At 39.3% G+C, this 13,488-nt stretch overlaps 1 long non-coding RNA gene across 3 annotated transcripts in view; it reads right to left on the reverse strand.

Moving 5' to 3' along the window:
• Nucleotides 1–2,472: 2,472 nt before the first annotated feature.
• LOC122798661 overlaps nucleotides 2,473–13,488 on the reverse strand; it is a 700,012-nt gene continuing 688,996 nt past the window's right edge. Inside the window, exon 4 of one of the 3 annotated variants that reach the window (XR_006364297.1) lies at nucleotides 2,473–2,543. This is a non-coding gene — a long non-coding RNA (uncharacterized LOC122798661). The remainder of the gene's footprint in view (nucleotides 2,544–13,488) is intronic. The other 2 variants (XR_006364293.1, XR_006364294.1) reach the window with 2 other exon arrangements.

Genomic DNA, 13,488 nt, shown 5'->3' on the forward strand with positions numbered 1-13,488 from the left:
ACATTGGGGGATGGGACTAGGTGCAAGAATAACTAGCTACACCTCTAAAAACAGCATCTATATAAACTCAATACTGTCAACTCTTGAGTTCAGGAGGGCACCTGAACTCAGGCTTCCACACCCAGATGGTTTTATATGGAAACCGAGAAAGAAAGTGCAAACAGCACACCTACAAAAAGACAAACACTGAGCAGGATCCAGAAGGAATGTTTATGAAAAATATGACATTTTATGGGTCTAGAAATGAGGATGAAGAGATGGGAATCCTTCCATGATTTGTCTGCCAGATGCCAGTCACCCTACAAGAGGAATCTTAGGTCTTCATTTCCATTCAACCCTTGAATGTATTACCAAACACCTGTGAAAGCACGGAGGGATCTCAAAGTGCAACCCACAACTTGGAATGATACTTAAGTGCAGAATATTAAAGGGGTGATATAGTAAACATGCAGAGTGTAGATTGATCTTGACGATGGATTTTACAGATTTACCTACTATAAATGAAATGCACATTCTAAAATCTGCACTAAAATTTAGGAATTTAATACCTGCCAAGTAATGGAGGGGTCATGTGTTTTTATGTTTACAATAATCCTCAGAAATGGTGGTGCTTTTAAGAAATTATAGTGAGCACTGACGTTCTTCATTAATTAAAGACCACCTTCAAAATATCATGCAACTGCACCTTATGTTTGGTACAGTATTGTCAGCAGTTACTCATAATCCCTTACTCTGTGACACAATGATGCCTAGTGCAGCTGTATGTAAACATCTCCCCTGCCATTGTATTTATAGCTGGTACAGTATGGTCCATCTGTTACCCATAATCAATTTCTTTCTGACATAGAAGTGACCAGTTTATCTGTGGGAGACCCTCATACAAATTTGTGATGATTGATGCAGTATTGCCCATCATTTGCATACACAAACAAACATCTTTTTTTTCTTATGGAACATGAGGTATAAACTATTATACAGATCCAATCTCCACCAGATTTGGTGAAAGTGAAAAATATGACAATGCATTAGTCTTTATTAAATGACACAGCAACCTTAAGAAAGACCCTCACCAGCAATGACTGGTACAGAGCTGGGTTAAAGTTAGGGATTTCAGATACTCCCAGAACAGCTATCCTCACTATAGGCCTTGTTTCTTAGACTCTGGATGTGTTTATTTACAACAAGTAGATGTGTTAATACATTGGGTTTTCTAGTATCTCCACAGTGACCTCCTTAAACTAGATCTGTATAGTAGAAATGGATTTGATATCAGTGTTGCACAGTAATTTGCCATCCCATAATAAAGTTCATCAGTTTTTAGTGAACTGAATATAGGCCAACTCTGGTACCCCTTCTCTGATTTAACCAAAAAGTTTAACTTTAGTTAAACATCGAAAGGTCTACACAATGCTTGCATTTATGCATCAGTATCTTTACTTTCTGTTTTGTTTTGTATTAACTTTCACATTTCTAATCACACTGTTGCAGTATTGTCTTATCTTCATAGCTGTTTACTAGGCTAATGACCACAAGGGCCTCTTTTAATCCTAGCCATGCATCCCGAATCTATGACAAGTTCTGGTATCCATGATAAGAGCAAGCAGGGACTTGCGAGATGAAACATTTTCAAGAAAATTCCTGAGAAATAAACCATTTACAGGCTCCCTCTGTCCATTAGAGACATAAGTGCCAAACCAGAGAAGAATTTCCTATTCCTCATTGAATTTTCCAAGCTACATTTGAATTAGGTTAGAGAGCAACTCTTCTTCACATTGATGAGGGACTTGCTCCAGAGAAAGAGTAGTCTCTGGGATACATACCTGTCTTTCCAGCATGTCCTATTTGTATCACAGGCAAGGGTTAAAGTCTTTAGAATGTGTAGTTCTGGTGCTGTTTGTTTTGTAGACATGCAGGAGGTCCATCAGAGGGGTCTACTTCTAAATTTCAAAGTTTCAAAACTTTGAATTTCTTATGTTCGAGACCATAAGATTGAAGTTTTGAAACTTCTAACCATTTAAATGGAGATCATCATACAGCACAGAATGGTAGAGTTACCACTTTCCTTGCTATAGTCCGATCTTAGAATTGATATGTTTAATTAGCAGGGGCTGTGGGAGGCACAACCCACATGTTGGGGGTACAAAACATAAAAAACATTTTTTTTTATTTATATTTTGAAGTTTCAAAACCTTGATCCTATGGTCACAACCATAAAAAATTCAAAGTTTTGAAAGTTCAAAATTTAGAAATAGACCCTCGGTCAGAGTGGGATTTGGCAATGCCTTGTAAGCCAGGCATAGATGTCCCCTCAACAGCCTGTAGGAGAAAGAATAAAGGAACAGGGCCTTGATGGTTTCTTTCCTCTTTTTCCTATTTCTCAGATGTCTTTCATTAAGAAGACTGTTTCAAATCAAGTATATTCATGGAAAAAAATCAATCACCTCTATAAGCAATAAAGTAACAAACATGAAACTACTTACCTATCTCAGGCATCATTAAATCAACAGGTACTTCAACAGGTACTTCCTTTTTCTGTCTCTTATCTACAATCATAAATAAAACAACATTTTCTATGGATGAGAAAACTAAAATGTAATAATAATTTATAATTCATTTACTGCTCTGCTTATGTAAAAACAAACTTTATAAGCTTAATTGCAACAGTGAGGAAACCTACAAATACAGAAAAAAAAACAGTGAGGTTAATGAGGTAACACACAGTTTAAACTGGATTGCCTGAGGAGTGGAGAAGTGTTTTGGTACCCTTTTTTTAAGAATAAGGGCGATGTGTAGAGCTGTAGTAACTACAGAGGGATAAAATTGATCAGTCACAGTATGAAGTTATGGGAAAGAGTAGTGAAAGCTAGGTTAAGAATGATTAGTGAGCAGCAGTATGGTTTCATGCCAGGAAAGAGTACTACAGATGTGGTGTTTGCTCTGAGGGTGTCGATGGAGAAGTATAGAGAAGGTTAGAAACAGTTGCATTGTGTCTTTGTGGACTTAGAGAAGGCATATGACAGGGTGCCTAGAGAGGAGTTGTGGTATTGTATGAGGAAGTTGGGATTGGCAGAGAAGTATGTAAGAGTGGTACATGATAAGTATGAGGGTAGTTTGACAATGGTGAGGTCTGTGGTAGGAGTGATGGATGCGTTCAAGGTGGAGGTGGGATTACATCAAGGATGAGCTTTGAGCCCTTTTTTATTAGCAATGGTGATGGGCAGGTTGACAGACAAGATCAGACAAGAGTCCCCGTGGACTATGATGTTTGTGGATGACATTCTAGAGCTACATCCATAACTTCAAAGACAGCACACAGTTGTGCCATACTGGTAGTCATTAGTGCCACCTTCATGAAGCAGAGTGGAATAGTGAATCTGCTGGCTGAAACATGAAACTTCACCCCATCACTCCACCTGTCTCCATCATGAAACACCTACTAGTATAACCCCCTCCCAAAATATTAGCTAGGATCATGTCCTGATGATGTGCACCAAACCAAAACCATAAAAACCATAGCCACCATGGGCCCCAACAGTATCCAAGGGTGTCTCCTAAACAGCATGAAACAACCCATATCTGGACCACTTGAGTCACTTGAGTGCTCCAATCTAGCTGAGGACTGGTTTGCTGCCATCCCAACATAATGAAAGGGTTGTAGAGCTGTCACATAGCTAAGGAATTACTGCCACAAATCACCAAAGAATAAATGAGGCACAGATTTATCAGTTAGTTGAGAAATGAATGGGTTGTAGAGTTGTCACCTAGCTAAGGAATTACTGCCAAAAATCACCAAAGAATAACTGAGGCACAGATTTATCAGTTAGTTGAGAAATGAATGGGTTGTAGAGCTGTCACATAGCTAAGGAATTACTGCCACAAATCACCAAAGAATAAATGAGGCACAGATTTCTCAGTTAGTTGAGAAATGAATGGGTTGTAGAGCTGTCACATAGTTAAGGAATTACTGCCACAAATCACCAAAGAATAAATGAGGCACAGATTTATCAGTTAGTTGAGAAATGAATGGGTTGTAGAGCTGTCACATAGCTAAGGAATTACTGCCACAAATCACCAAAGAATAAATGAGGCACAGATTTCTCAGTTAGTTGAGAAATGAATGGGTTGTAGAGCTGTCACATAGCTAAGGAATTACTGCCACAAATCACCAAAGAATAAATGAGGCACAGATTTCTCAGTTAGTTTAGAAATTAATGGGTTGTAGAACTGTCACATAGTTAAAGAATTACTGCCACAGATCACCAAAGAATAAATGAGGCATAGATTTCTCAGTTAGTTGAGAAATGAATGGGTTGTAGAGCTGTCACATAGCTAAGGAATTACTGCCACAAATCACCAAAGAATAAATGAGGCACAGATTTCTCAGTTAGTTGAGAAATGAATGGGTTGTAGAGCTGTCACATAGCTAAGGAATTACTGCCACAAATCACCAAAGAATAAATGAGGCACAGATTTCTCAGTTAGTTGAGAAATTAGTGGGTTGTAGACATAAATCACCAAAGCATAAATGAGGCACAGGTTTCTCAGTTAGCTGAGAAATGAATGGGTTGTAGAGCTGTCACATAGCTAAGGAATTACTGCCACAAATCAAAGAACAAATGAGGCTCAGATTTATCAGTTAGTTTAGAAATGAATGGGTTGTAGAGCTGTCACATAGTTAAAGAATTACTGCCACAGATCACCAAAGAATAAATGAGGCATAGATTTCTCAGTTAGTTGTGAAATTAATGGGTTGTAGAGCTGTCACATAGCTAAGGAATTACTGCCACAAATCACCAAAGAATAAATGAGGCACAGATTTCTCAGTTAGTTTAGCAATGAATGGGATGTAGAGCTGTCACATAGCTAAGGAATTACTGCCACAAATCACCAAAGAATAAATGAGGCACAGATTTCTCAGGTAGTTTAGTAATGAATGGGATGTAGAGCTGTCACATAGCTAAGGAATCATTGCGGCAAATCAAAGAATAAATGAGGCACATATTTCTCAGTTAGTTGAGAAATGAATGGGCTGTAGAGCTGTCACATAGCTAAGGAATTACTGCCACAAATCACCAAAGAATAAATGAGGCACAGATTTCTCAGTTAGTTGAGAAATGAATGGGTTGTAGAGCTGTCACATAGCTAAGGAATTACTGCCACAAATCAAAGAATAAATAATGCACGGATTTCTCAGTTAGTTAAAAAATGAATGGGTTGTAGAGCTGTCACATAGCTAAGGAATTACTGCCACAAATCAAAGAATAAATGAGGCACAGGTTTCTCAGTTAGTTAAGAAATGAATGGGCTGTAGAGCTGTCACATAGCTAAGGAATTACTGCCACAAATCAAAGAATAAATAAGGCACGGATTTCTCAGTTAGTTGACAAATGAATGGGTTGTAGAGCTGTCACATAGCTAAGGAATTACTGCAGCAAATCACCAAAGAATAAATGAGGCTCAGATTTATCAGTTAGTTTAGAAATTAATGGGTTGTAGAGCTGTCACATAGTTAAAGAATTACTGCCACAGATCACCAAAGAATAAATGAGGCTCAGATTTATCAGTTAGTTTAGAAATTAATGGGTTGTAGAGCTGTCACATAGTTAAAGAATTACTGCCACAGATCACCAAAGAATAAACGAGGCATAGATTTCTGAGTTAGTTGAGAAATGAATGGGCTGTAGAGCTGTCACATAGCTAAGGAATTACGGCTGCAAGTCACCAAAGAATAAATGAGGCACAGGTTTCTCAGTTAGTTGAGAAATTAATGGGGTGTAGAGCTGTCACATAGCTAAGGAATTACTGCCACAAATCACCAAAGAATAAATGAGGCATAGATTTCTCAGTTAGTTGAGAAATTAGTGGGTTGTAGAGCTGTCAGTTAATGAATTACTGCCGCAAATCACCAAAGCATAAATGAGGCACAGGTTTCTCAGTTAGCTGAGAAATGAATGAGTTGTAGAGCTGTCACATAGCTAAGGAATTACTGCCACAAATCAAAGAATAAATGAGGCACAGATTTATCAGTTAGTTGAGAAATGAATGGGTTGTAGAGCTGTCACATAGCTAAGGAATTACTGCCGCGAATCACCAAAGAATAAATTAGCCACAGGTTTCTCAGTTAGTTGAGAAATGAATGGGTTGTAGAGCTGTCACATAGATAAGGAATTACTGCCACAAATCACCAAAGAATAAATGAGGCACAGGTTTCTCAGTTAGTTGAGAAATGAATAGACTGTAGTGCTGTTACATACCTAAGGAATTACTGCCACAAATCAAAGAATAAATGAGGCACTGGTTTCTCAGTTAGTTGACAAATTAATGGACTGTAGTGCTGTCACATAACTCAGAAATTACTGGTTCCCATCCCAAAACAATGAATGAAACAGCTGTGGGCAAGTAAATGAGCAACTTGCAGAGGTTCATCAGGGAGCAAAAAAAATTGCATTGTAGTTACCTTCTTTATTAGATATTTAGGTGCAATGGCTTTGACTCATAATATGAACATGTCATGCATACAGTGGCTGCGCCTGCTCCCCTAGGCTTTTGGATACTGGCTAAAACTTTGTCCACCCTTTATACCCTTTTTAGGCAATGTCAAAAAGACAAAACTACAAACAGGTGAAGATGTTTCCAAACAATCTTAAGGTGTTACTACTCAATACTAGGAGCCAAAACAAAAATTCCACACCCTTCAAGCCCTTCTTACTCTGAAGAATATAGACATCTGTTTCATGACTCAGACTTGGTTTAAAGCCACAGAAAGTACTCCAACAGTGCAAACCTACATAGACTTCCACACATTTAGGCCACATACACACGCACACAGACACACACACACAGACACACACACACAGACACACACACAGACATACACACACAGACACACACACAGACACACACACACACACATATACTTTTACATACCCATTATATATGCACAGAATAACATATACTACAGTCTACATAATCTCCCTATTGAAAAGCAGAGTGCTAAAAGGAGAGCAAATTGTGAACATTACTCTTCTCATTTAAACTTTTTTTTTGCAGGAGAAAATCTCCCCTGCACCCCTTAATGGGAGGCAAGTTCCCGCCCAACCATACTTACAAATTCCAACTCCAAGATCACCATACCTAGCAGAAAAGGAAATATGTTGAGAAATGCAGTCTTGGACGTAATATATGTAAGTCTATTTTTATGGCTATTCAGTCTCTGTGTTTTGGGACTTGATCTAGTCTGTCCGAACATTTCAAATGGTTGCCTGTTACAAATCCTCATTCCCCACACACACACACACACACACACACACACACACACACACACACACACACACACACACACACACACACACACACACACACACACACACACACACACACACACACACACACACACACACACTCTGACACTTACATACCTGCACATACTTGTTCACACACATAATGACACAGATACAGACAGATATCCTTTTTTACCACTTAGTAGTTGGCACTGCTGCTCTGCCTGTAACATGAATAGAGAATACGTCTCTCACCACAGACTGAAAGCCTCTAAAGTGTCCCCTTTTCTTTACACAAAAAGTAACTTAGCTGCACTGTGATGATCAGTGCAGAAAAAATGTAAAGCATTATATGGTATTTCTTTCTTTCTTTTAGACTTTGTACTGTTCTCTTTTAACACTCCATTTTATTTTTATAACTTTTAACAAGTGTAATCATTAGCTGTAAGTTGTATTTTTGTACTGGAGCTCTACTGAAAAAAGGGTATTTCTAGGCCCGGTCGGACTAAACTGGTAAGCAAAATGCAAATAAAAAAAATAGTCTACATGAATGGAGACTTCTTTACTCAAAAACAATGAGCAATGCCTGATTATATTTCATGGTATCGTTTCATAGCATCCCACACTGCATGCACACAGACACATACACACAAAATAATGGCTTTACTGGGAAGGCTTACCCAGACTCTGCCACAGTTTGCTCTGAGGGAAAGGCTAGTTGGCTTTTTATTTCTTGTATTTTGTATTACTTGATTGCCTTTTTCTACTTTGTAGGCTGTGATTTGTTTTCTTTACACTGTGTTTTACTTGTGTTCTGCTTTTAACTGCATATTAAAGCTTGAAAATAGACCACAGCTCTGTCTCTTGTGAGTCAGACAGAATTTTCCCTACCCTCCTACCCTGTTACTGTTGTGTTCTTATACACCACTGTCTTTCTAGTTGCCTGCCACTTATGTTAATTTGACCATATATCTCATTTCCTCTCTGCTTTTTCTGTCTGGTGTCAGTAAGCACAAACTTATAATTTTGTGAAATCATTCCCCTTCAACTATTTAAATTAATTGGCCATCATACTGTATTCCATAGTACCAGAATACAAAAGTGCCCACCCCCTTTCAATCTATTTTGCTCTTTTAAAAATAGTGGCTCTCCACTCAAACTTAACTTTTTAGACAGCTGAAACTTAAGTTATCCACTTTCATATCTAACTGCAGTGTTTAGGATAAACCATTTTTTCATCTTACCTTTAAGCATCTTTTGCAAGACCACCAGTTATTGTAGAGCCCACATTCTGCCTTGCAGTAGTCATCTTGGGATTAGTGCTTCTGATTTCTTCTGGTGAGAGAAGGAGTACAGTGACATTATTTTCTGGACACTGCTGATCACCAGAAAGCCTAATAATGGCTTTATAGGTGACAGCTTGGAATCTGTGCTTATATTCTGATCCTGGTGAGAATAGGAGCAGAGAGCATAGATTCCTGACTGTTTCTGGTTGGGGAGTGAGTATCTGTGCTTAATGTACCTGAACGGTCTGGTTGCTATTCGAGGACTCTACCAACAGGCTGTGGCCTGCTTCTCTTCTTGGGATTGGTGCTAAAATATTGTATCCCAACAGAATGAAGCTGTGGTGAGACCAGCATTAGTAGTAGCCAGGCAGTTGCCATTCATGCGACTCCCCTCTTTTTGTCATTCATAACAAGCTAATTCTTTGTTTTCAGTAAGTACTGCTTGATTTATTTCTAACAATATATGCCTAAATACTTCACCCTTAAATTTTCAGGGTGTACTTATTAGTCTCCCGTCAAGTGTTTGACAGTGCTCTGTACAGACTCAGTCACCTTGAGTGACATTTTTCCTGTAAAAGCACAATTGAAATTTCTCCAATATCTACTTGCACACAGGACAGCTAGTTTGCAGTGACAAGCACTGTCCACATAGTTGCAAACCAGATACTCCTGACAGTGATTGATATTCTCACTCCAACAGTCTAATATATAAAAAAAGGTCTGTTGCCATGGATATGAACTTTTCTACTGTCTCTGCTACTGGCTTGGTGTATATGGGCATCCTGAGGCAATGTAGAAATTGCCTCATGTTTACTGACAACCATTTAATTCTCAAACAAACTGATATGGTATGTGAGAAATGCATTTACACAATGTCACTGGAGGCAAAGCTCTCATATAAAAGTACTTCTAATGTCAATAAGGTTGTCAGCAGTACACAAGCTACACCCATCATGCACAATTCAAAGCAGACATATAGACCCACATATACTGAGGCATTTACATGTAACCTTCCTAAACCACAAAGACATCCTAGACAAAGTACCCATAAAAGATACCTTCAGCAGCCCCAAATACACTGTTTCAAAACAACACCCACATCAACACATAGAGCTGCTTCTCATGGAGCCTCTATCTCTAAGCCCATAAGGCATGTCAACACACAAGCCAACATTCTAGTAATTGCAGACTCCATTTTGAGACACACTGATGTCCCTTTCACCAGGCTGAGTAAGGAGAAAGTTAAGATCAGTTGCTTATCAGGGGCTAGGATCCACCACATTATGCATGCACTCAGGTCACTGAACCTCAATTACCAATATGACTCAGTCATAGTCCATGTGGGAGTAAATGACTTGAGACGTACATCCCTAGACCATATGAAGAGACACATCAAAGAGCTCTCAAAATAGGTGTCTCAGGCTGGTTTGAACCTAGTATTGAGCAGCATTTTTCCTTCTCCGAGGATGATGCCACAATACGAACACAAGATGATTGACTTTAATAATTGGCTTAGTTTTTGGTGTCATTCTAAGGGGGGGTGCAATATTTGTCAGCATGGAAGGAAATGGTCAACAGACCATGCTGCTTTGCCAGGGATGGTCTGCAACTCTTCCCTCTAGCATTTTGAATGTTAGTTAAAACATTGTCTTCTCCAATAGTGCCTTTTTTAGGCAATGACAAACTGAAAGTACTTCTGACATAGCAAATCAAAACCAAGGAGATCTAAAGGTATTACTGCTCAATACTAGAAGACTAAACAAAAAACTCCACTCCCTTGAAGCTCTCTTTACCCTAGAGAATGCTGATGTCTGTGCGGTCTCTGAGACATGGTTTAAAGCCATGGAAAGAACACCAACAGTGCAGGGTTATAATGCTTTCCAAACATTTAGACCAGCTACTTCACAGGCAGGGACAAAAAGTGGAGGTGTCTCTCTTTACATCAGTAATAGATATACTTCAAGGCTGGACAAACAGGACAATGCACTTAAGCTGCTCCATGTTCAAATCACCATAGGTAAAATCCAATACCACTTACTTGCAAGCTCTCCCTCTATGACCCAGGAAACCCATACTATGTATTTAAACTTATTAGGAACACTAACCATCTAACCCAATACCATATTCGCAGGTGCCTTTAATTACCCCAGTATTAACTGGGAACCCTATACAACAACAAACGTACATGCACAGAAATTCCTGGATTTTGTAAATGCAAATTCCCTGGACCAGATAATCAATACACCAACCTGGGGTGGAACCATAGTAGATCTGGTCCTCACTAATATGGGAAAGTGCTGCACAACCCCTACTGTAATGCCTTCCCTGGTAAGGTCAGACCACAAAATGTTCTCCTTTGAAGTAAAAATAAAACCTGGACCCCCAGCACAACCAGGAATATTCGCAAACTATTCTAAGGCTAACCTCCTGCTATTAAGTGAGAACTTGGCAAAGTTTCAAGCCCCTATAAACTCTGAGAACACTTATGCCTATGCAGAACTGTTCACAGAAACCCTGTACTTACATGTTAATAGCTGCATAGAGGCAGCTGTACCCAGCAGGAAAAAGTACAGAAATAACTCAAAAAACAAGCCACCCTGGTGGAATCACAAAATCAATCAGATGTACAACAGGAGGAAGAAAATCATGGCAAAAATTAGGAGGTGTAGAACCCAGCAGGATAAAAGCACTCACATCAAACTAAAAAACCAACTTAGAGGACAAAAAGAGTCTACCAAAGCCAAATTTGAGTTAAGTTTGGCCTCCTAGGCCAAGAACAACCACAACGCATTCTTTAGCTATGTCCGCAACCTCAAAGGCAATACACAACTGTGTGCAGGGCTCATTGTAAATGGAGCCACCTATACTGAACCAGAAGATTTAGCAAACCACCTGGATGATAAATTCAGCTCCAAGTTTACTCATGTCTCCCCCTCAACCTTTCCTCAGGAAATATAATCAAATATAGCTCCCCCTGCTATCAATAGGGAACATGTCCTTAATGCTCTCTCTAAGACCAAGATCACTGCATTAATGGACCCAGAAAATATCCCAGGATGCCTTCTAAATTGCATGAAACATGACCTATCAGAGCCTCTGGAATTACTGTTTAACTGCAACCTCCAAATCGGGCTTTGTGCCTCATGAATGGAGAAAGGCAACAGTCAGACCCATAAGTCTCACTAACCTTATATGTAAAGCCATGGAAAGAATTATCATGGAAATGATCAATAGATATATAGTAAATCTCCAGACATTGGACCCAACCAGTTTGGTTTTGTCAAGGGTAGATCATGCCTACTCAACCTGGTGGACTTCTTTGAGAAGGTCACCAAAGCAACAGATGAGGACAAAATTGTTCACAGTGCCTACCTTGACCTGGCCAAGGCATTTGACACAATACCCCACTTGGACATTGTTGAAAAACTCAGGAGATTAGGTACAAACCCATATGTCACCCGATGGATAGCCAACTGGCTCACAGACAGGACACAGGAAATTAAAATTAGGGAGTCTACCTCTACAAACAGGCCAGTCACATGTGGAGCCCCTCAGGGATCAGTCCTTGGACCACTCCTTTTTGGCATTTATTTCTCAGATGTCAAGGTTAATGTCAGTGGTCTCTGGCTGACTAAATTTACAGATGATTGCAAATTAGGAGCTGTCATTGAATTTCATATGGACACAAATGTTCTCCAGGAGGGGCTGACACAGGCAAACAATTGGCGTCAGAGCCATGGACTAAAACCAAATGCCAAGAAATGCATAATACTATCCTTTGGGAAGTCATCTATCCCTGGTAATTATCATATTGACAATACACTGCTTAGAGCTGACCCAGCAGTCATGAACTTAGGGACACACATAGATAAGTATCTAGCCTTTGATCATCAAGTGTATACAGTGGTGAGGAAATCATTCTATGTTGCATGACTTATAAACAAAGGTATGGCATCTAAGTCCAAGTAAGTCATTGTTCCACTGTATTTAGCATTTATCAGACCTATCATTGAGTACAATGCCCCCTTTGGTATGTACCTAGTCAGGCATATCCAACAAATGGAATGTCCACAGATGTTCTTCACTAAAAGAATACAGGGCATAAGTAATATGTCCTACGCAGACCACCTCAAGGCCCGTTCCTTGTATTCTGTCTCCTACAGGGTTTTGAGGGGAGATCTATGCCTGGTATACAGGGCATTGTCAGACCCAACTCTGATGGACCTCCTAAATATCCACAAAACAAACAGTACCAGAATTACCCATTCTAAAGACTTAAACCTTGCCTGTGATATAAATAGGACCTGCAGGACAGATAGGTATGTATCTCAGAGAATACCACATTTATGGAACAGGCACCCCATCCGTGTGAAGCAGAGTTCCTCCCTTACCCAATTCAAGTGCAACTTGGGCAATTAGATGGGAAACTGGAAATTCATCCCTGGTTTGACACCTATGTCTATAATGCAAACAGGTTACCTGTAAATAGTTCATCTTCCAGACCCATGCTTACACTTATCAAGGGTATCAAAACTTGTCAGAGATTTGGGATACATGGCTAGGCTTAAAAAGGCCCTTGTGGTCGTTAGCCTAGTAAACACCTATGAATCTATATGTGTGTGTGTGTGTGTGTGTGTGTGTGTGTGTGTGTGTGTGTGTGTGTGTATGTCTGTCTGTGTGTCTGTATATATATATATATATATATATATATATATATATATATATCAAAATGCGGAATGGCACTTACGTGAAACTAAAATGGACAAATGCGTCTTTTCCATTTTCTGTAATGTCATTCTGCAAATGTTCAAATGCACATTAGTGAATGATAGTGCACATTCGCTAATGTGCTTTTGATGTTCTGATAACAGATTCCACTACAGTGAGGATCAGGAAATTTACACTTTCCCTCAAAACTTTTT

Source organism: Protopterus annectens, chromosome 3.part1 (assembly GCF_019279795.1).
Source record: "Protopterus annectens isolate FY-2018-M chromosome 3.part1, PAN1.0, whole genome shotgun sequence".
Classification (NCBI taxonomy): domain Eukaryota; kingdom Metazoa; phylum Chordata; order Ceratodontiformes; family Protopteridae; genus Protopterus; species Protopterus annectens.